At 36.4% G+C, this 24,590-nt stretch overlaps 1 pseudogene; it reads right to left on the bottom strand.

The window, feature by feature from the left end:
* LOC131529976 (NACHT, LRR and PYD domains-containing protein 3-like) overlaps positions 1–24,590 on the bottom strand; it is a 540,773-nt pseudogene that overhangs the window by 65,161 nt on the left and 451,022 nt on the right.

The raw sequence follows: 24,590 nt of genomic DNA, 5'->3' as shown, positions 1-24,590 counted from the left end.
ACCGGAAACCTCCTATTGGTAGTTGGTATTGTGGCTTTATTGTATACAGATACATTTATACAAAGTGTAACACTTTACAATAAGGTTCAGTTGTTAACATTAGGTAACTAGTGTTAACATGAACTAAGAATGAACAATACCTCTGCAGCATTTATCTTAATGTTAATTTCAACATGAATAAACAATGAACAACTGTATTTTTATTAACCAACATTAGCAAAGATTAATACATGAATTTAATAAATGTATTGTTCATTCATGTTAATACATTACAATAAGGTATCATTTGTTAACATTAGTTAAAGTGTTACCAATTCATTATACAAATAGATGTATTTGGCACACAAATTGAGATGACAGACAGAGACCTCTCTCACCATTTAATTAGCTACATGGAAAAGTAATACATCATTCTGCCTAACATCTCCTTTTGTAAGTGATAAGAATCAAAATAAAGGTAAGTGATGAGATGCTTTGGATAAACTATTTTATTCAAAACATAATGTCTTAAAATAGCCTACCGTATAGGGTTATGATAACCAAAACAGTCCTGAGCTAGATCAAGCTTTGATTTCTGTGAAACAAACTATCACTTTAATTAAATATTTTTTCCCCACTAATAAAAACATTTTATCATTAGCTAGCTCCACACTGGAGAGCTTCTTTATTTCAGAAAATCAAGTTGTAATTCTAACTGAAAGCGACACTGACTCTGGGTTTTCATGTTTAATACCATAAAGCTGCTTGATTTAAGGCTATCTATTGCATAACGTACTATATAAATAAACATGATGTGACCAGACTTTACTGGAGTAACGTTACGTTACTAAACTGCAGAGCTCATGCAAACATCCACATCGTTGTAATCAGATGCATTTTTAACCGCTGCTTTCACACTGCTGTCAGTTTTTGTTGTGTTTATTTTGTTACTGAGAGGAAAGCGTGCAATATATATTTACATATTCATCAATTGCCACTCAGGTTCGGGTGTGTCTTCTCTTGAATTGCATCCAGGAGGGCTGAATTACATTCTTGCGCTACAGCGCCACACCGGTCGAACCGCAGTATTGCAGGCTCTTGCATTAGGTCGTATGAGATCAAACGATTACTCGACAACAAAAATATTTGTTGACAATTTTTTATTGTCGACGTTGTCGATAATGTCGACTAATCGTTTCAGCCCTAAGATAGGCTATGTTTATTTGCATCGTTGCATGTGTCGTGTAAGGAATAATTGACTTCGGTCCGTTGAATTATTAGAAAAATAATTTTTCTAATAATTCAACGGACCGTAGTCAATTTTTCCGCTTATACTACGGTTGCCACACCTCAAGACATCGATCAGATGATATATTTCAAGGCATTCGTCCGGTATTTCTACTTAAATCGCTATTGTGAGTAGGATTATTTCTTCCGCATCTCATCCAACGCCTCCGTTGCTAATTCCAAACCGTCATTTTAAACCTAATAACGGAGACTTGAGCCGTTGATAACAGACTAATAATGCAGTTAATACAGTTAATAGCTAAGTTATGAGAGAGAGAGAGAGAGAGAGAGAGAGTGTGTGCGTCTCTCAATAGTGTTCGGCAGCAATGTCTCTAGTTATAGTGAAACTTAGTTCCTTTTGTTCACGAACAGCACCGTTGTTGTTACCTCGCTTGTGAGAAGTCATGTAGTTTTTAAGTTGTTTACTGATAAAATCGTCAGAGTAGCACTAACAACATTAGCGCTATGTATGCTAGTGTGTGTGTGTGCGCGGTCTGTGAGGGAGAGAGAGCGGGAGAGATAGAGTATGTGCTTTCCGTGCATAATAAAGCGTAATTTTGTGGCAAAAACATGGACATGATCTGTCATTTTTATCATATTGTTTACTATATTTATTTATTTGGCCAGTGTCGTTGTGGGTCTTGGTTATTTTGCTGTTGTAAGACCTTTGAAAATAACAGAAATCGTTTGGCGAAGTGATATGGTCATGTAATGTGGTCAAGAGCACAGTTGCCAACTCTCGCGAAACAAATAATCAACTGCAGCTTCAAAAACAAGCCCAATATTTTTTTTTGATGATTAATTATCATCAGTATTATTTATTATCAATTATTTATTACCAATAAATGAGCCTGCAACATATTAAACTGAAACCACTCTTTTATCTGAAAAGCAAAAACAGAAGCAGAAGAAAAAAACACTTGGTTACAATTTTTTATATATATTTTAAAATTAAACAATGTGTTATTTGAACAATTACACCTTCTTGAGCCATCAATGTGGCAATATTAGTTTTTAATTAATTATAAAGAATTCCAAGCAACACAAAACTGCTCATCCCCATAGCCATGTATAGAGGGAAAGTGCTTTATTTTGAGGTCAAAAACAGGTTTTTCTTCCATTTAAAATAAAATAATTTATACATAACTATCAAATAAATGACATAAAAAAACAAAATGCCACATAAATATTATAGAAAGAAAATATAAAATATTATATAAAATTAATATATATATATATATATATATATATATATATATATATATATATATATTATATTAAAAATAAAATATTATATAATAATATTAAAAACATTATAAAAAGATAAAAATCATTAAGCTGTCATTTATGTGTATTCATGAAGTCAAAAGGTAATCTAATAATGTGGTTTAAATGTTTAAAAAATAAATACATTTTAAGACATCTTGCTATTGTCACGTGTCTACCTGTCTGAAGTTCCCGTTTTCCTTATTTGGTCTGGTTCCGTTTCTCGTTTGTTAATTATCATTCATTGTCCCCACCTGAGTTTCATTATCTTGTTTGCTCTTTTGTTCCTGTCTGTATATAAATTCTCAGTTCTCCCCTTGTAGTTTGTCTGATCTTGAGTTAATAAATGGGATAGTGAGTTGATGCTGTTTAGTTCTCCCGTCTTTTATTTATATTTTATACTACAACCACGCACCCGTGACAGAAGATCGGACCGACCAAAGAATGGAGTTTGTGGAAAGTTTCGCCGCCCTCGCCCTCCGGAATCTTCCCTTTTTTGAATACTCTTGGGAATTCTGCGAACTCTCCGCGGCAACGACGTGGGATGACAAAACCACACTGTAAAAAATGATTGTGATTTTAACAGTAAAAAACTGTAAAATACCACAGTAATAACCTGTTAAATGATTAAGAGTAAGTTTCCTTACTATATACAGTGAATAACTGTAATAGATCTAACCTTTGTTTTCGAGAAAGTAGCCTCAGCGTCGACACTCATAGACTGTGTCTGAAACCACTCCCTACACCCTCATTCACTAGTCCTACATTACTTCACTATATAGTCCACTAGACAGAGTGATTGAGAACATATGAGTGAATTCAGACACTGATGAACACCTGCTGTTAACAAACACAATCACTGTCAGTTGTAGTTTTGTTTCTTGCTCTTTCCTTCATACAGCCACAGCCTTAAATGAAATCAACTGAAATAAAACAGCAGAGGATGATTAAACAACTCCACAAACAGCATCACCAGCTCCACTTATTACTAACCAGTTTGACTTCATTTCTGGCATATATCTACGAGTTAACAGAGGTTTATATTTTATTTCAAATGTTTTGTTTGACCTCACCATCTTGGTGATCGGTGTTTGCTTTAGTTATGCTCTTGACCCTTGACTCTTTAAGGTTAGTTTTTCTTTGGCTGTTGTTAACTGTGTTTGTAAAACACATTCGTTATGACGAGAAAAGCCAAGCGGAATTGTAGTTAAGTAGTTTTGGTTAAAACTTAAAAGTGGTGGTAATCATCAGTTAGTGTCAAACAATATGGGTGATTTGTAATTATTTTCACATTGTTTATGGTAGTAATATTACTCTATAAATTAAGCTGACAAAACATGAAAGAATTTAAAAGCTTTTTATGCACAAAACCTTCAGAGTTACAGCACCATTTAGAAACACACAGACATCAAGCATCAGCACATGAACCTCAACAATGGTGACTATTAATAATAAAAAAAACAAAACAAAGCATGCTGGGTGCCAATACAAAACTCCCAGCATGCACTGCAGCATGAATAAATTATGCAGCTGAATGTTCTTAATATTTTCTTTATTTGCTTTTATTTTGGTGTTGTTTTTGTTGTTACTTTTCAGTAGACTGTTTTGTGATGTTCAGATTTGAACCGCTTTTTTTTTTTTTTTATATCATTTTTGATTGTCACCAATTTTGAGATTCATATGCCGATTGCTGATGTCTGTGTGTGTTTAAGTTCTGCCGTAGTTCAATACATTCATTTGTGCATATTCTGGTTAGAGCTGTTTCACAACATTTGATTACTGTAGTATCAATGGTGCAATTAACATGTTTAACAAGAGACTTAACACGGGACAATCAGTGAATTAAACTAGATCATGTTGGTTTTGACATCACAAATATCGGTCTCCAGATGATGATGATCGATTAATTTGGTGTTTTCACTTTAAAAGCTGTGCTTAATAAACACAGCTAATTAAAGCAACCAAACAAAAACCAACATTAAAAAGTCACGATTCAAGATCCCAACTAAAGCACCCACTGATCGCCAGTATGGTGACTTCAAATTAGATTACAGCGTCACGCGCCTTCTTTTTGAATGTGATTTTTCTTCAGTGAGGGGAACATGTGGCAAATTACGCTACAGCACTTATATTATTGCACTGGTTGGCTATTAACTGCTAGTAGACAGAGTGTCAATCAATGCTTTGGAGAATACGGCGACCATAAAGAAACAAAGTTGCTTGTCAGATTTCTCTAACAAGCAACCATATTTTTTAAAATAAGCCCAAAAAACCGCAACCCGCGACCAGGGATTTTTTTTCCGCAACTTTACAAAAAAAGAAGCCCAAAGTCGCATATAATACGCGGACTTGGCAACTGTGGTCAAGAGCTGCCTGGCACTACGTTCGCCGTGCGTTTCCCTGAAAATAATTGCACACCTTAGAACATTTGTCAGCCAATCAGATTCAAGCATTCAATGGCCCCGTAGTATAATAGATATTAATATAAACATTTCACCAAAATCCGAAGTTGAAATACGAAGCTTTTGTCCAGCGAATGTTTTTATTTATTTATTTTTTCCCTGACTCGTGTCCCGTTTTCCTCAGTTTTCTGTCATTATGTTGGCTTTTTTTCTGTTATTTGGCCAAAGTATCATATTATGAAAGATTCAGCGCTTCGCACGAGCTATTTGGCTGTGACTTGACAACAAATGCTAGAGAAACTCTTTGCCGCTCCTCAAAAACAAAAAACAAACAAACAAACAAAAAAAAGCATTAGCCTTTATAAATAGTGTTTTTTGAGTAAAGAAACCGCTGTACTTATTCAATCAACAGTTCTTTATTTATCTTCAGACTGCAAACAAGCTGAGATGCTCTAAACTGCACGTCGCACTTCATTCATGAGAGAGGCGGGAGGAATAATGAGGTTTGACTGACAGTTTGAGGAGCCAATGGCGTTACGAGCTTTAGTGTCTGTGGCGTCACTTACTGATCCAGGATCAGTGATCCGTAGCTGTTATATTTCTGATTTGAGCTCAAATTTCAGAATGCTTTCTTTGGAAAATGTAACGTTAGCTTTTGTTGACGCTACCACGCTACTTGATCAAAAAAAAGCTTAACTACTGAAAAGCTATTTGATTCAGAAAACAGTGACGCTACCACCACGCTACTGAGAAATGTAGTTAAACTAGTAGCGTCTACTTGTAGCGACACTACTGCCCATCACTGACAAATATTTTTCCATATGTAACCAGGCGGGCAAATGCCACCTAAGACATGACATAATAATGTAGCTATTTTCCACCACTACATGGTTTTCCAAGCAAATGGAAGAGACAAGCAGAGAGGTGTACAAACACTCTTCTTTAATTGACGCTCAAATATGTATCATACAAAACAATTCATTAGAAAAACACAAATTTCAAATACAATACTGTTTTTACATAAAAATAGCATTCAGTGGCCACCTGTACTAATGTATCTTGACTTGATGACCTCAATATCCCTTGGGATAGTTCAACATTTAATAAGGAGAAGGAAAAAAAGAAAAAAAAAACCCAAATGCAATACAACAAAATCCTTCAAAATTCACACTTCCCCACAAACCAATAAAACAAAATTAGATTAACCTCACTCAAAAATAAATAACCAAAACCACAACCCACACTACAAACAAACCAAACAACAACAAAAAAAACAACAGTAAACCCTCCCCACAGATGATAGCCCTTGTTGGTTAGAAGGGGATTGACAATCAAAGATAACAATAGCCACACACAATTCTCACAACACAAAATACAACATTACAGAAACTACAATTGAATCAATCGGAATAAAAAGAACAAAACACCACCAGTTAATCTTACACACGCACGCACGCACACACACACACACACACACACACACACACACCAACAACAACAGCAGCAACAACAACCACACGCTCACACTCCATACAAACACACACGATTAACTCGCTATCATGCGACTTGAACACACACAGTCCAATATCCCTGAAGGGAAGCAAATTACTTTTCCGCAGCACAAGCAAGCCGCCGCACAGCAGCAAGACAACAACGGACAAATTTCTATAAAATAATTACCCGATGGCCATTAGACACATATACACTAAAATTTAAAATGACGTCTTTAAATACCAAAACAACTTACAAAATACCCTATGAGAACCTACCTGCAGCACACTTAACTGGCTCTCAATACGAGTGGTGAACGATCCATCAATCCTGCCTGGATCAAGCTATAAAAAACCCAGATCCGCTGTTAGTCAATGCCACCACTCAAAGTAATGCGGCAACAAATCAATACAATCACGTACCCTGAAATGCGTTGATGCGGTTGAATACGCTCAGGCCCACGCCCAGAGTTAGAGAAGAATTCCAACCTTATACAGGTTACTGTGTTTACTAGCTCCAAGCTTAACGCACATCAAATAGTTTTCTCGACACGATCCACATGCAGCCAGTATACCATGCCGGAAGAAACGGAAGTAAATGGAAATCTCCGCGCTTTCTTTTAAAGGGGCCGTAAACTGGACTTCCGCCCAACTCCATCCACCCGCACAGAACGGAAAACTCACCAAAGGGGATCACCCCATTACACATAGGCTATAGCTACTATGCTCTTTTTTTCCATACTTTTCCAGACCTGCAAGTTACTTGAGTGAAATTTGTTTAAACTGTGCAGGAACCGGTGAGCCGAAGGAAATCATGTTGTTTTACACAAACACAAACACAAACACAAGTGTGTGAAGTATTGCTGTCAGTGTTGCTTTTGCCTTTTTCCATGCATTTCCTGGAAACTACCTAAATCAATTTCCTTATTTCTAAACTGCATAGGTAACACTTTACAATAAGGTGTCATTTATTAACATTAGTTAATGTATTTATTACACTATTTATTAATCTTTGTTAATGTTAGTTAATGAAAATACAGTTGTTCATTGTTTATTCATGTTAGTTCACAGTGCATTAACTAATGTTAACACATGCAACTTGTGATTTTAATAATGCATTAGTAAATGCTGAAATTAACATTAACTAAGATTAATAAATGCTGTAGAAGTATTGTTCATTCTTAGTTCATGTTTACTAATGTTGTTAACTAATTAACTTTACTGTAAAGTGTTACCACTGCATAGGAACCCTTACTGTTTTAATTGGAAGATACTTAAATATTTATTGATTGGATCATGAAAGGTCCCCAAAATGGGACTCGAACTCGCGTTCCCTGAAGCATAACCGCACTGCATCTCGAAGCACTGCCTATACAAGGGTATCGGCTCCGACTGTAAGAAGATATTTAAATAAATGTTATAATCATTAAAAAATATATTTTAGTTAAACATGGCATATTTGTTCAGTGATAACTACGAAAAAAAAGAAAGGCTGTAAAACATTAGACATTTTTTTAATGCTTTATTAATTCAGTGCGTAAAACCATAGACATAATGGTCTTATCAAGTATAACTGTAGGACGTTCCGGTTCAAGCTCCGCCTACTTCCGGTTTTATCCGAATACAGACACGAATAATTTTGTGATTGTTACAGAGACAAATACTAGCTTCGCTGCACACCACTTATGTACTTCCCTGCATGTCGCTCCTAACCTGTATGACCTTCTTTCTTCTGTGACACACAGTAGTTTGGGTATCATTGCTTTCCATTTTGTGGACAAAACACATTTCTCAAAATATCTTCTCTTATGTTCTTAAGTCAAACTGTTTTGAAATGACTTGAATATAAGTAAAGTGACGACAGAGTTTTCTTTTTTGGGTGAACTATCCCTTTAACATGAAATGTTTTTGTTTGGCAGTATTTTCACACAGTTCTTGTGTTCAGTAATATAATAACACTCACCGTAGTTTCTTCAGTTTACAGTGTGGATCCTCCAGTAGAGCAGAGAGCAGCTTCACTCCTGAGTCTCCTGGTTTATTATTGTTCAGATTCAGTTCTGTCAGGTGTGAGGGGTTTGATCTCAGAGCTGAACTCAGAGCAGCAAAGCCTTTCTGTGTAATATCACAGCTGGAAAGACTGCAGAGAAAATACAGAAAAAACAAAGATGAGTTAAGTTCATTAACCGTTTATCACAGACCCATGAAGTGACACCATGAGGTTTCAAATCGACCGGCTCATTGAGGAGAAGAGTGCTGTATCTTTTCTAAGCGATCGGACCTATGATGTTCGCACAGCGGATGAAAAAGAAGGCAAAACAATCCCATAGACTTAAAATGGCGGAATGTTCATGAATTTGAATCTCAACTGTCACTTTCTCTCTCTCTCACTCACTCACTCACTCACTCACTCACTCACTCACTCACTCACACACACACACACACACACACACACACACACACACACACACACACACACACACACATTCTCTCTTACTCACTCACACACACACACACACACAAATGTCTGGTTTGCTATCCTTGTGGGGTCTCCATAGGCGTAATGGTTTTTATACTGTACTATTTTTGTGGTTTACAGGGACTCTCCATAGGCATAATGGTTTTGAAAAGTGGGGACATGGGGTAATGTCGTGAAAAGTCACCTTCTCCTTGTAATACCTGTCATACCCTTGTCATTATACAAATTTATGTCCTCATTTGCCACAAAAACGCGCACACACACACACATACACACACACACACTCCCTCCCTCTCTCTCTCTCTCTCTCACACACACACACACACTCCCTCCCTCTCTCTCTCTCTCGCACACACACACACACACACACACACACACACTCCCTCCCCCTCTCTCTCTCTCACACACACACTCCTCTCTCTCTCTCTCTCTCTCACACACACACACACACACACACACATATGGGGTGTGATAACTGAACTTACGAATATTTCATAATCTTCTTTAAATAGTTATTGTAGGAGCCATGCTTACTATCTAATTTCATTTTTCTATATGTTCATTTAAATATTAGTTTGCTGCTTTATTGTTAATGTTGTTTATTTCTCTGAGTGTGTGCCCTCTTTGGGTGTGAAGGGAAAATGTTTAAAAGGATATGCCACCCCTGACAGGAGAGGGGTGCTGGTGCGAGAGCATACAGTCTTTCGACCGTGCGCACGCAGCTAAGATGGCATGGTGCAACAAGCCTGCAATTAGCCTTTAAGATATTTGTTTGTTTTATGTTGCAATTCAAGCTAATTTTGGTTTAATAAACTTCACTTATTGTTTCAACAAGTCTTTCTGGATCTATTCATGCTACTTTGCACGCGTCGGATTATTGCATCAACACCTCCCACAGTGGCCAAGAAACAAGGGACAAAATTGGAAAGTTGAAGCTTGTTTTTACCACTACAGTCATGATATTTTGACTAAAATATGACGAGTAAATTTACACTGCAATATATTAGCTAATTAATGAACTGACAATATTATTTAGAAGAAGTATAATAACTTGTAAAACAACAACCAGGAACAACCAGTTCACGGCTCTCTTGTAAGCAGCATATATTGCTAAGAGAATGGCAGTATAATCCAAATGTGTTTATAGAGATTGTGTTTATAGAAAATTGTTTCATGAATTCTGGTTAGTATTCGAGAGAAACTGTAAGACAGCTTATTAGAAAACAAAAACATTTGTAACATTTTGGGGACAAGATTCACAGATTTCAATGTACACTGATTATATAAAACTATACTGTCAGTACATCATAGTTAAATGAAAGTGTTCTATGCATTTACTTCTGTTCAAAAGTATGGAAATTGATTTTCATAAGCTTCAAATAGTCCCATTCTGTATCCTGTGGCTCTCTCTAGTGGACAACATTAATATCACAGCTTTTAGCCTCAGGTTATGTTATCACATAGGCTTTGATAATAAAATAAACTGCATAAATAGCTACCTATGAGTGTTTTTTCACTGTTTATAATTCACTTTCCAAGAAATATCACCTAAAAATCAAAAGCAAATCATGAAGCCCTATTCAGCGAACAAAAATGGCGTTTTTCTCCAAATATATTCACAGTAACCATATAAATAAAATATTAGAATATAATAAATGTTAATCAGAGCACATGTGAACTTACTGGTAATAATTAATGCATCACGGCACAGTAGACCTAACTTCTGAAAAGTAGATAACTGTATGATTAGCAGATGTCTATTATTTCAGAGTTCAGGATTTTTATTTCACGTCATACAGCTGTTCATTACTGGAGCAGTTTTTTGTTGACTACTCTACATGTTCATATCGATAGTTTGACACATTATGATCACAGTCATAGGAGACAGATGTGTAATTCAGGTACTGTTATCATGATCATTACCACCTTAAAGCCTTCCTCGGTGAAAAATAGGAGAAAGACAAATGATTATCAATGTATTTATTCACACGTACGTTATGCCTTAAAAATACCTTTATAATTTATTATAAAGACGGGCTTCATAGAAAGTGTTACCAAAAATCCTTTCTTTGCTACGTCACCATGCAGTTTGAGTGCAGCGCCGACACGCTTTTTTTTTTTTTCTTGCTGAGCAAAACTTTTCTCTATTGGGCGGATATTTCGGGCACCTGAGCGAAAGCATTCTTCATACCTTTTACAGCACACACACACAAAAAAGTGTGTAACTTTTAACTAATGTGCTATTTATATTTGATTTGACCCTTGATGTAACTAAATGATGTACATTTTAGGTTACCCGAGAAAACATTTTTTACAGTATAATACACCGCCGTTTAAAAGTTTGGGATCAGTAAAGTTTTTTAAAGAAGTTTCTTATGCTCATCAAGGCTGTATCTATTTGATTAAAAAAATACTGAATATTATTTAAAAAAAAATAATATTGTGAAATATTATTGCAATTTAAAATAAGACTTATATTGTTAGAAAAAAATTATATTTTGAATAAATGCTTTTCTTTTTAACTTTTTTTATTAATCAAAGAAAAAAGTAACAGGTTCCAAAAAATATTAAGCAGCACAACAGTTTCACTGTAAATCCGCATGTAATATATATATATATGTATTATATAATATTGCATATAAAAAGCAGCACTGATAATAAATCAGCATATTAGAGTGATTTCTGAAGGATCATGTGACACTGAAGAATGGAGTAATGATGCTGAAAATTCAGCTTTGATCACAGGAATAATTTTTTTTTCTGTATTTTTGAAATAAATACAGCCTTGATGAGCAAGAGACTCTTGTCTAATAAATAAACCTTATTTATTAGCTTTATAATATAGGCCAAACATAATGTAATATCAAAACAAACTAAAGCATTTAAACTGATAGAATAGAATAGAATAGAATAGAATAGAATAGAATAGAATAGTACAGAATAGAAAACTGAAGCAAAACTTAAACTGTAGTTGTAAAAGCCTGAAGTTTGAACATTTAGATTAGACAGATGTTGATAACATGTTTCTAGCATGTTGACAGCATGATTAGCAAGTGACTAGCATGTTGCTAGCATGACTAGCATGACGCTAGCATGTTTCTAGCATGATTAACATTTTACTAGCATGTTGTTAGCATGATTAGCATCTGACTAGCATGTCGGTAGCATGTTTCTAGCATTATTATCATGTTACTAGCATGTTTATAGCACGATTAACATATTACTAGCATGTTGCCAGCATGATTAGCAAGTGACTAGCATGTTGCTAGCATGTTTCTAGCATGATTAGCATGTTGCTAGCATGACTAGCATGACTAACATTTTACTAGCATTTTGTTAGCATGATTAGCATCTGACTAGCATGTCGCTAGCATGTTTCTAGCATTATTATCATGTTACTAGCATGTTTATAGCACGATTAACATATTACTAGCATGTTGCTAGCATGTCGCTAGCATGTTTATAGCATGATTAGCATTTTACTAGCATGTTGTTAGCATGATTATCATCTGACTAGCATGTTTCTAGCATTATTAACATGTGACTAGCATGTTACTAGCATGATTAGCAATGCTACTAGCATGTTGCTAGCAATATTTGCAAGTTACTAGCATGTCATTAGCAAGTTTCTAGCATGATTAGCATGTCGCTAGGATAGATAGATAGATTAGAAATATTAGATGAGTTTGAATGAATTAGAAATAATACATAGAAGGGAAGCTTGATCGAGTGTAATGGGCTTCAGTTTGTTTACATTTGAATTTTGACAGTTGGAGTTTGAATAGTCTTGGCTCATCTGAACATTCCGTCAATGTAAGTCTATGGGATTTTTATGATTTTTAATCTTCATTTTTATGAGAACTGTAAGTCCGATCAGTCTGAAGAGATATAGCAGCTCGAGTCAGACCGGTCTGAAGAGCTGGGCTGAGTTTGGTGGTTCTAGCTTGAAAGCTCTAGGAAGAGATGAAGTTTACCAGCCGGAGAGCAGCGGGCGAACAACAAACCATAAAGAACATTCCTGTTTGGTCTTGTATCTGTGTTTTCATTTTTACATGTGTTCATTATTTATCTGTATTGTTTGTTATCATGTTTAGGAACCATGACATTAGTGAAGGGAGCAGATCGTAGTTGTGATCCGTGACTAGGCCCACGGTTCAGCATGTGTTCAGAGGATTAATTGCTAAATTTAATAGATAATAGAGCATTAAAACCTAAACAGAAAACATATTGTAATAAAAACGGTAGGGGTGAATTTATTATTCCATGTGATGGAGGCCGAGTGGAGAAGCCTGGTCAGCAGTGAATGTGATCTAAACTTGTGTTTGCTTCTCCAGCGTCTGCATCAGGCCTCATGGAGTCTCTGAGAGAGGAATACTGCAGGACACCACAGGCTCCACGAGAACACAGCACTGTCTGTCTTCACTACACCTGCTGCTCTCTCCAGATCCCTCCAGAGGACCAACAACATCAGGCTGCTGGCGTGTGTCTAGCACAGCATTCACCATTTAACACACTAACAACACATTAGTGTGATACCCAGACTGAAGATTGATAAATGTTTTTAAATGTGTCAGATGGTATATTTTTCTTTTGGTAGTATATGTTTGGTACATCTACATACAGTATATATATATTAAAAGTTGAAATGTTGTGTTTTGAGTTAGGTATTAACAGTGCTATGTAATAATATTTATGATTTAGTGCTGTATTAATAAAACTGAGTTGAATTAACCATAAATGCAGATCTGCTTGACATATATATGCTGTAAACTTCATAAACAAGTTTTTATATAGTAAAACAATTTGTGATTGTGATTATTTTTTATTGTCACCAAAATGGGGCCATTCAAAACCTTTATAAAGTCCTCCTTCCTTTATAAAGTCTTCTAAGGGCTGACACACAACAGCCATTACCTGATGCACCTGCACAGAACACCACAGACCCAGCGGACAACTTGTCTGTATGCCGTCAATATTGATTATTATACCAATGGCATCAAAAAGTGTTACTTACTGGTAGTCGTGACCTAAATATTGGCAACATGTAATTGAGAAACAAAATTATTCCGATTGTTTAAATATTCAAATATTTAATTTACTATGTATTTATACATACAAATATGTAGCTCAGAGTAATAATCGAGGGTTTCAAAAAATTCCCTCCTGTCCAAATTCAACATGAAGGAGGTGGTCCGCTGCAGAAAGAGGCTTTTGAAAAGACTGCACTGTTCTCGATCATTAGAAATATGTATATAAAACACACAACATTTACCAGAGAGCTTCTCTCTTTTTTTAATACACTGAATGGTGATACACAATATATATCTCGTTTTTGTTTTTAGTAGACATCCAAGCAAAGGAGAATGACTCCGTGTCACAATTAGAGTAATTAAAGTAAAACATTGTCAAAAAAGCTTTTCTTATGCTAATTTTTTCTCTTATTTGGCAGATGCTGTGATAACAGTGTTTAAAAACTCTCTCTGCCACTGTTTAAAAACTAGCCCTCGTTGCACTTTTGAAGTGCTGTTGTTTCAGCCAAACTACTCAGTGGTGTTTGCCTTGATCTATCGCCCGCCAAACAAAGATTTTCTCAATGAGTTTGCTGAGTTTCTGGGGGATATTGTTACTAGCCATGACAAAATCATAATCCTGGGAGATTTTAATATCCATGTATGCTGTGACTCTAAACCACTCTCAAAAGAGTTTCGAAGTCTCATTGACTCATTTGATTTTGATCAGTGGGTGTCTGGCCCCACTCATATTCAGGGTCATACTCTGGATTTAATTTTATCACGTGGTTTGCTTGTATTGGACATTAAAGGAACACTCCACTTTTTTTGGAAATAGGCTCATTCTCCAACTCCCCCAGAGTTAATAAGTTGAGTTTTACCGTTTTTGAATCCATTCAGCCGATCTCCGGGTCTGGCGATAGCACTTTTAGCATAGCTTAGCATAGATAATTGAATCCTATTAGACCAGTAGCATCACGTTCAAAAATGACCATAGAGTTTCGATAATTTTCCTATTTAAAACTTGACTCTTCTGTAGTTATATCGTGTACTAAGACCGGCGGAAAATGAAAAATTGCGATTTTCTAGTCTGATTTGGCTAGGAACTATACTCTCATTCCGGCGTAATTATCAAGGAACTTTGCTGCCGCAGCAGGCGCAGTGATATTACACAGCGCCCGAAAGTAGTCCCCAGCCAGGTACCTAGTTATAATATAGCTGGGGACTACTTTCAGGCGCTGCGTAATATCACTGCGCCTGCTGCCGCGGCAAAGTTCCTTGATTATTACGCCGGAATGAGAGTATAGTTCCCAGCCATGTTTGAATGATAACAATATACACAAGAAATTTCAGTCTGGTTTTAAAGCCCGTCACAGTACTGAATCTGCCCTCTTAAGACTCATGAATGATGTATTGCTTACCACTGATACTGGGCAGTCTGTGGCCTTGGTCCTGCTAGACCTTAGCTCTGCATTTGACCTGGTTGATCACAATATTCTCCTATCACGTCTAGAAGCATGTGTGGGCCTTCGGGGTGCAGTGCTGCAATGGTTTCGATCATATTTGACTAATAGGAGTTACACTGTCTGCCTTGGACACCACTCTTCTTCCGTTATACACTTATCTTCTAGTGTCCCTCAGGGATCCATTCTTGGCCCGGTACTGTTTAATCTCTACATGCTACCTTTGTGTTCTCTCTTATCTAGACATGGTGTATCTTTTCATCTGTATGCTGACGACACACAAATTTATCTGCCTATAAAGCGTGACGATAAGCTTGCCTTTAAGTCTATATTAGACAGCTTAGACGAACTGAAACTTTGGCTTGCTAGTAATTTCTTAAGTCTTAATGAGAGTAAGACTGAATTTATTTTGTTTGGCTCAAATGATCATAGTGTTCACGATGTTGATCTTGATACTCTGTTGCCATACAGTACCACCTGTGTTCGGAATTTGGGGTTTTTGCTTGATAGCAGTCTTAAATTTGATAAGCAGATAAGTGCTGTGGTTAGGTCTTGTTTCTATCATCTTCGTCTTTTAGCAAAGGTTAAGCCTTACTTGTCTGGTAAGAACTTTGAAACTGTCATGCATGCATTTGTAACATCCAGACTTGACTATTGTAACCCTTTGTACATTGGTGCCTCTCAGACATGTGTCACACGCTTACAGTTAGTACAAAATGCTGCAGCCCGGCTCCTGAAAGCGAAGCGTAAAAGTGAACACATTACACCGGTTCTGATTTCACTCCACTGGTTACCGGTCAAATACACAATTGATTTCAAAGTTTTGTTATTTGTATTTAAGTCTTTGCAGAACCAGGCACCACAGTACCTATCTGAACTACTGCATCCGCCTTCACAATCTAGATTACTTAGATCTAGGGACTCTGATTTACTATATGTTCCTGGAACCAGACTTAAAAACAGGGGTGATCGCGCATTTGTGGTCATCGGTCCTAAGTTATGGAATAGCCTTCCAGCCTACATTAGATCCGCTCAAACTTTGTCAATTTTTAAATCTGCTTTGAAAACGTACCTTTTTTCCGTGGCTTTCAATATTCCCTGATTCTCATTGGCATTGCTATTTTTGATTCCAGCATTTCTCCTCTACTTTGTTTTAATTTTATTTTAGGTTCATAATTCAATTGTCTTTCTAGTGATTTAATGCTTTGTGTTTGCCTGTCTTTTTTAATTGTAAAGCACTTTGGTCAACACCAGTGGTTTTTTAAATGTGCTATACAAATAAACTTGTATTGTATTGTATAAGCTTCCCGGCAGCAACAGAGCTGAACTTGAGGAACACAGCTGGGAAGCATTTTAAACAAGAAATAAAACCAATAACTTCCTTTAAGTTCACTGTTGGTTGTTTTATTTGTTAAAATAAGTAAACCAACAATAACATGCTCTTTTTCTTTTAAAGGAACACCAACTCCCCCAGAGTTAATAAGTTGAGTTTTACCGTTTTTGAATCCATTCAGCCGATCTCCGGGTCTGGCGATAGCACTTTTAGCATAGCTTAGCATAGATCATTGAATCCGATTAGACCAGTAGCATCGCGTTCAAAAATGACCAAAGAGTTTCGATAGTTTACCTATTTAAAACTTCACTCTTCTGTAGTTATATCGTGTACTAAGACCGGCGGAAAATGAAAAGTTGCGATTTTCTAGTCCGATTTGGCTAGGAACTATACTCTCATTTCGGCGTAATAATCAAGGAACTTTGCTGCCGTAACATGGCCGCAGCAGGTGCAGTGATATTACGCAGCGCCTGAAAGTAGTCCCCAGCTAGGTAACTAGTTAGAATATAGCTGGGGACTACTTTCAGGCGCTGCGAGGTACACAGATCCACACTTCAAAAATCTGCCTAAAATAGCAGACCAGCGGGGATGCAATCGCTTGCTGGGTATTTTCAAAAAACGTGAACATGTGAATTCTTATCTAGTTATCTAAACATCGCTATGAACAGTTTGCACAATACAGCTGTGTGTGTCTGTAAATGTCTCTGAGTTTTGTTATCGTTCTGCGCCCATCCTCCTCTATTTCCAGCACTTAATCAAGCCGCTCTTCTTTAATACATGAGGACGTGGCGCTGGCTCTCGATTTCAGCTGTTTATTCAGCAAACATTGAAGTATTCGGTTTCTACAGCGACTCATTCTCTTTCTATGAAGCCTGTAAACCGCATTCACCGGTTCTAACTCTATAGCGGTTTGCCCGAGCATTGCAGCTCTTTCGCTTTTTCTAGAATTCAAATGACTTTCCCAATTCATTTTTGCGTGTGCGCGGCCACACACACACACACACACTCACTCACTCACACACACACACACACACACTCAAAGAAACATTTGTTTTATTCTAATCCAGTATTTGTATTTATATCAGAGAGTCACAGCCCTGTTCCTGGAGACACCTCAACTTTGCACAGTTTGGATGAATCTCTCTTATCAAACACACTTGATTCAACACTTCAGGTCATTAGTAGAGCGCTCTGTGATGTTAGCTGACTGTCAAATAAAGACCTCAAAATATACAGAAACAGTGTAGAGAAACACAGGCCTGCTGTACACAATAAAGTCAATAAAACAAAGACTCACTCAATCTTTCTAGATGCTTTGATCACTGGCAGCAGCCTCAGGAGACATTCTTCTGATGGATCATATTTACTCAGTTTAAACTCATCCAGCTCTTCTTCTGAGTTCAGCAGCACAAACACCAGAGCCGACCACTGAGCAGCAGACAGAGAGACTCCAGAGAGACGACGGTCATCTGTTCTGCTCAGGTATGTTTGTACCTGCTGCTCCAGTGAACGATCATTCAGTTCATTCAGACAGTGGAACAGATTGATGGATTTCTCTGGAGAGGGATTCTCTCTGATCTTCTGTTTGATGTATTCAGCTGTTTCCTGATTGATCTGAGAGCTGCTTAATGTCTTTCTCAGGAGGCCTTGTAAGAGAGTCTGATTAGACTCTAGTGAGAGACCTAGAAGGAACCGGAGGAAAAGGTCCCAGTGTCCGTTCTCACTCTGTAAGGCCTTGTCCACTTCTCCCTTCAGTAAACTGGTCATTGGTGATCTGAACACATTCTTCAGTCCTGTGTTTTGTTCAGAAAAGGACAGCAGCTTAAATAAAGCAGCAAGAAACTCCTGAACACTCAGATGAACAAAGCTGTACACCTTCCCCAGCTGCAGTCCAGACTCCTCTCTGAAGATCTGGGTACAAACTCCTGAGTACACGGACACTTCTCTGACATCAATGCCGCTCTCTTTCAGGTCCTCCTCATAGAAGATCAGGTTCCCTTTTTCCAGCTGTTCAAAAGCCAGTTTTCCTAGAGACAGAATAGTCTTTCTAGCCTGACGAGAATCGATTTCATATTTCCCATCATACTTTTGAGTCTTCAGTTTGGTCTGAAAGATCAGGAAGTGTGTGCACATCTGTGTGAGAGTCTTGGGGATCTCTGCACGCTCTGCTTTACCCATCATCCTCTCCAGAACAGCGGCTGAAATCCAGCAGAAGACTGGGATGTGACACATGATGAACAGACTTCTTGATGATCGGATTTGTGTGACGATCCTATCAGCCAGACTCTGATCATTTATTCTCTTCCTGAAATATTCCTCCTTCTGAGGGTCGTTGAATCCTCGTACCTCTGTGACCTGTTGGACACACTCAGGAGGTATCTGATTGGCTGCTGCTGGTCGAGAGGTGATCCAGAGGAGAGCAGAAGGAAGTAGGTTCCCCTTGATGAGGTTGGTCAGCAGCACATCCACTGAGGCCGATTCTGTTACATCAGACAAGCTACGGTTGTTTTGGAAATCTAGACGTAGTCGACACTCATCCAGACCATCAAATATGAACATGACTTTGTATTCATCATAATCTGCTGATTTAAATTCTTTGGTTTCTGTGTGAAGGTGGTTCAGAAGATCCACAAGACTGAGATTTTTCTGTATCAGGTTCAGCTCCCTGAAAGGAAGTGGAAATATGAAATGAACGTCCTGATTGGCTTTTCCTTCAGCCCAGTCCAGAATGAACTTCTGCACAGAGACTGTTTTTCCAATTCCAGCGACTCCTTTAGTCAGCACAGTTCTGATGGGTTTGTCTTGTCCAGGTGAGGGTTTAAATATGTCGTTGCAGTTGATTTGTGTCTCCTGTGTCTCTGGTCTCCTGGACACTGTCTCAATCTGTCTCAGCTCATGTTCATTATTGACCTCTCCACTGCCTCCCTCTGTGATGTAGAGCTCTGTGTAGATCTCATTCAGACGTGTTGAGTCTCCATGATTGGACATTCCTTCATTGATTCTCTGATATTTATCCTGTAGTCTGGATCTGAGTTTTTGTTGATACACAGGCATCAGTTCTGATCAAAGGAAATAATTGTTGTTATTGGCAGAGCAATATTTTATAAATGTATTTTTAGGTTTGATATGTTAGATATTAGATTGTGTCGTGAGATTCAGGAACATTAGTGACTGAAGACAGAAGGTTCATAATAAAAAAACGTTATAATCTGCTGATCAGAGCTCTTACTGGTCTGTAGTGTGTTAGCGAGGTCTGTCTGGTTCATCTTCCTCAGGATCAACAGTGTGATCTTCAGAAGCCCCTCTCTGACTCTGTTATGACCCTCGTCATCATAATGGTCTCTTTCAGAGCATTCTGGGTAATCTGGACTCAGTAGTTTCTTAAAACCTTTCAGCTCACTCTTCATCACAGAGATGATTTTGTGCTCAAGCTCCTGAAATCATAGTGAATATTCAAACAATAAACCTCCATTCAGTCACAGAGAAAGTGAACCAAAGGATCAACACACAAGAGTCAAGCCTGAATTTTTTGGGTAACACTTTATTTTGATAGTCCACTTTAGAGATTCTACTAACAGTAAGTAACTAGCAGTCTTGCAACTACATGTCAACTAGCAGTCATTAGAGTAGTAGTAGACTGTCTGCTCAATATCTTCAAACACTTTATTTTGATGGGTCCACAACATACAACATACTGACTTTGAGAAACTTTGCAAGTGTCAACTTATTCTACTAACCCTAAACCTACCCTACTGAGAGTTAGTAGACATGTAGTTGACACGTAGTTACAAAGTTACTTATAGTTAGTAGAATGTCTAAAGTGGACTATCGAAATAAAGTGTAACCTTTTTTTGTAGTTTAGTCAAAGGCATGAATAAACATCGCTGAATTATATCACACCTGCTAATAACTTCCACTGTTTGCTCAAACATCAGCGTCTACAGATACTGAGGTTAAAAGAGGGAGTTTGACTGGATTGGCTGTTTGCTACATTGATGTTCATCTTTGTGCAGCAGTCAGGTTACATATGGATTCAACTTCTTTAGTGATCATTGATCTGCTTTATAGTGGCCTACAAATTATCTGACGTGGGAAGGAAAGTAAATGCGACTATTACAGAGGATTTCACAGATTTCTCCATTTCTTAATACTTTTACCCAGAGGGTTGTGTCGGGATGGACACACGCACACCCACCCACCCACACACACACACACACACACAAAACCAACCTTGAAAATGGAGTCTAAGTTCTTCTTTGCTGAATGTGATTCTGGTTCTTCATGTTTTTGACTGTAGTTAAACAAATATTGAATATTTTTGTAAATATGTATTAATGTATTTAATACAGATCAGTAAATGAATGAATATCTTATATATATTTCTTATACTGTAAGCTGAACAACACCTCAGATCAGCAGATGAGTCTCCCGAGCTGAATGTAATTGGATGACTCATTGACGCGTCACTCTTCATGGACACACAGCTGGGTTCAGGAGATTCATTCTCACACAGACTGAAACACAACAACAATAAAAACTGTTTCTGAAAATCTCACACTGCTCCGACAGAAACACCTTTATTGTTTCAACCTCCCTTTAATGTTTATCTTTCTCTTCAGTACTGAATAATGGCAATGGGGAGCTTGTTGAACTTTTAAATATGCATTTCATCTTTATTTCCTACACGATTAATTTATGTTTCTCATCTAAACATATTTTAATCATGTACCATGTATTTATTCTGTAAGGATGTTCAATCGTATAGAATTAGTCATGTTGAAGCTAAATAAAGTAGTTATGTGTTCTTCAGAAGCCCTTTGTGAAGGAAACCGATTCGTGTCCATCGCCATTTTGTCTCTCGGAAATCAATGTTGCCCCAAAGCTGTTTGGCCTCATATCTTCCTCAAGTCCTTCTTAAAAAATTTAGAAATGTATTTTAATTTTATTTTAGTTATGCTTTCATTGTTCTTATTGTGTAACAATGTATTACGTTAAGCAAGTAATTTTTTGGGGGAGAGGGGAGTGAAGTATTATTATATCATGCGTCTTTGTATATTTGTAATCAGTATGGATTGTTGTGTACTGTAGAAAAAAAACATACAGTATTTTTTTCCATGTTTTTGTTTATTGCCTTACTGCTTTTAACCTCTTAAGACCCGAGAAAAAAGTTTTTTCCATGTCTTTACATTGTTTAGAGCATTTAAAAATGTAAAATTAATGTAAAAAAAAAAGAAAAAAAAAGATATTTCATTCATAAGTTAGTACTCAGTAGAGGACATCAGGACTCAAATTCTTAAAAAAATAAAAATAAAATACATGAATGAAAATGCATAGGCAAAAACTATTGATTTTTTAAAATCACCAATACATTTTTAGTTTTCAATAATTTTTTTTTTTTTTTTTTTTACCAAACTTTGTATAAAGATGATTCTCAACTGTGTTATAACAGAATGATTCGATATACCATTTTTCTTTCTGCAAAATGTGTGTAACATGGCCATAAACAGGTTTTCTCATTATATACAATGTATCTATAAACTAAATCTAATTTGCATATTAATGTATTTTTGGGGCAACATGTAATGAAAAAAGAAGTGTAATAATGGGAGTAATGATTGACACGATTTTCAAAATAATATATAATATTTCAATATTGAAATATAATTTCATATAAATATAATTGAAATAAAAATTCATTTTGTTATGTCTCCCAAAATGCGTAATAAACATGCTTTTAGTCCCGGTGTCCGCATATGAGGACATGTATGAAACCAACGTCCTGTTTCGTAACAGAAAGTCATATTTTGATTTGAAACCCCATAACATTTTCCTGAGATGTTGATTTATGACACACAATTGAAAAATAAGATTTAAATGATAATTACAAAATATTATCATATTTCCATAGGAGTGTCACTAAATTAATTTCAGACATATCTGAAGACCCAGGAGAGAGAGTGGTCACGGTGAAACATCCAATCATTTGGTATCTCTGAAAAGCCCTGAATGTGCTGTGTACAGGACATCCAGAGTTAAAACTGAGACATGTAACGTCTCAGAGACATTCACTAAAATATAATGTCCTCATATGAGGCGCAGGGTCTTAAGAGGTTAATAATGTACAATATTAAGGTTGCTAAAATGCTTTTATTTATTTCAAAAAAGCAGCTTATAGTTGACCAAAGCTTTTTTAAACTGTTATTAATTTTGATCTGGTTTTATTATAGATTTTATCATAGTTGTGTTTAATTAATTAAATCACCACTGCATATAGTGCATAAAGCTTTCATTTAAACAAACATCATGTTAAATCAACATGAGGTACCGTGACATAAAAAAAAAAAAAAACCAACATTAAAAAATCATGTTCATTTGACAAACGTAAGTTAGGTAACATAAACGGAGATAAATTATGTTGAGAGAGAATAACAAATATGTGCAACCGATGTACATATATATATATATATTTTTTTTTTTTTTTTTTTTTTTATGTTAATCCAACATTTTTTTTTTTTTTTTCAGTGAGGAGTCTGTTGTGACTTGAGAGTTAAAAGATTAAAGTATTATTTTTCTATCAATAAAATGAATCTGCCCCTTTTCATTCATGCATTATAAAATAAAATAGACCGATACACACATATAGATACAGACAGACACAGAAACATCCAGCAGCAACAGAGACACTGCTGACAATAACACACCTCACCTACAGTATATATGACACTCATAATATCTCACCTGGACTCAACAGAAGAGTCTTCCTCTCTGCAGAGATCTGAAAGATTTTTCCTCACAGACACATCGATGTGTTCAGGTAAATATGATTCACCTCCCTGAATCTGGCTGTTAATGAAAATGCTATTGAAGTATGCATTTATTGTTTCTGAACATCAAAAATATGAAACATGTGAAACGTTTTTTCTCACCTCTTGACTGTCTTTATCTGAGTGTGATGTTCTTCAGAGAGATTCATTCTGGAGGCCATGGTTTCATCTAAAAGCAGATACAGATGATGATCCTCAGAGTGAGCTATTAATCATCCCAACAGTTAATTTTCTCAAATACAGCTCTGTCTCAACAGTCAGTCCTCAGTAATAACCTGCACACATGAAAAACAGTTTCCTCCTGACGTTATTTACACAGAATCAAATTATTCACAAACTGCATAAATTCAGACAAACACTGTGTTAAACTGAAAGTAAAGCTGGAATCTGATGATTTACAGACTCTGTGTTTTATCTCCTAATGTTATTTAAACTACTTTCAAAATAACTGATACTGCTTATTGTTGTACTTCACTTTAAACCAGTCAGGATTGATTTTGACTATTAAAGATAATTGTAAAATTGTGATACTCACCGTGTTTTTCTCTCTTAATGTAGTTTACTTCCTCATATGACAAAACAGATACAGCTGTTATAGTTTAACTTTCATGTGTCACCTGAGAAGGAGGAGTTTGAGTCTCTTAATATTTAACTTTATTCTTTATTATTTAAGGTTATAACCCCTGAATGTATTTTCCTCACAGGTGTACTCTGAGTGTTGTATAAAGGCAGCTCTCTGTAAAATATCAAACTAATGTCTCTCTGTCAGCTTCATCACTTGCTCCTCTTCAGGATACGAGTGGAATATATTAATAGTCAAGAATGTAATTATTTTCTTTATTAATGTGAGAAGCAAAGAAAGCAATAATAATCTGGCTATGAGTTAAAAACTTTATTTAAAAAAAAAATAATAATATATCTCAAACCTATAAAACCAGGATGTAAGTGTAATAAAAAGGCTGCTGGTTACTCTTTACAGATTCCCATCTGCTACTAACACTGTTTACAATATAATACAGACTTTACAGTGAACTACAACAAAATCCAAATCAATTACCAGA

This window comes from Onychostoma macrolepis, chromosome 22, assembly GCF_012432095.1.
Source record: "Onychostoma macrolepis isolate SWU-2019 chromosome 22, ASM1243209v1, whole genome shotgun sequence".
Lineage (NCBI taxonomy): Eukaryota > Metazoa > Chordata > Actinopteri > Cypriniformes > Cyprinidae > Onychostoma > Onychostoma macrolepis.
This window is presented reverse-complemented; position numbering and strand designations above follow the sequence as displayed.